Source organism: Rutidosis leptorrhynchoides, chromosome 7, assembly GCF_046630445.1.
Source record: "Rutidosis leptorrhynchoides isolate AG116_Rl617_1_P2 chromosome 7, CSIRO_AGI_Rlap_v1, whole genome shotgun sequence".
NCBI classification, from domain to species: Eukaryota; Viridiplantae; Streptophyta; class Magnoliopsida; order Asterales; family Asteraceae; genus Rutidosis; species Rutidosis leptorrhynchoides.
Window position 1 is genome coordinate 45,407,753 of NC_092339.1, and position 1,213 is coordinate 45,408,965.

Below are 1,213 nucleotides of genomic sequence, written 5' to 3' on the forward strand. Positions count from 1 at the left end.
GAAGTTTAATTGGTAATATTCCTATCTTAGAAAAGATGAGATCAAGGCTAGAATGTATGTATGTTGTGATTAGGGGGTTAAGTGTATGTATAAGTATAGAAAGATGCAATGATTCATGAAAGTTGTGATTTTGTTGAGTTGTGTGATTAATGGGATTAGCTCATGTATAGGTGCTAATCAAGGAAAAGAGGTTACAAGTGATCAAGGAAATTCAATTAAGCAAGGTGAGTTTATAGGGGGTAATATGGGCGGGTCAAGAGTGGCTTAGTGTTCTCGGATTGCATCCGTGCAAGAGAGTAACGACTAAGTGCACTATATATGTAGCTTAGATAGAATTATTAGGTTAGCCTAATAATTGTATCTATGGTTGATGTTTAGCTTAGGCAAGGTTATTACATTGCTAGTAATCTTGCCTATGGTTTGTTTTAGCTTAGACACATTAAATGTCTATGTTTGAAATGATGATGAAATGAAATGATGATAGCTTAGGCATATTTAGTATGTCTATGGTTAGCTTAGGTATGATTACTAGGGTTGGCCTAGTAAGTCATGCCTATGGTATGAATGAATCGGATCCGAAAGTAAGCAAACAACCGATGGGTTGAAGGATAAGTGTTATGTTTTATGTTTTACTACTTTCCTATAACTCACTAAGTGTAAAAGCTTACTCCCATGATGTTTTATGTTTTAGGTGCTAAGGTTCATCGCGAAGGTAAGGAGCCCGTTTGAAGCGCTAGGGGAGCATTGGCATTAGTGTAAGTGGTATTGCAAGTCCCTTTTGTAAACACGCTCTACGGTTACCGCTTATCAACGCCTAGTGTTTTGAATGTGTCATGTTTGTTATTGCCAAATTTGGGACCAAATGATGGTTTAGATTATGAAAACATGTTTTGATGTTTAAAAGATGTTTGCGAATGTTTAATGATATTAGAAACTGTTTCCTTAAGTTTGTGTATGAATTATGCAGTTTTGATTGTGTTGGAAAAATGATGAAAGGTGTAAAATTTGGTTTAAATAAAAAGTTGCAGGTCAGATCCTGGACACGAGTTGTGTCGCGCCGCGGCAAAGCCCTCCGCGCCGTGGCAATGGCCTGAAGTTGATATCAGAAACTGGGTTAAGATGTGTAATGTTTCCCGCGTTGTGTCGCGCCGCGACAAGGCAAACCGCGCCGCGGCATATGCCTTGTCCGGGCAGTGACTCTATTTTTCAAAAA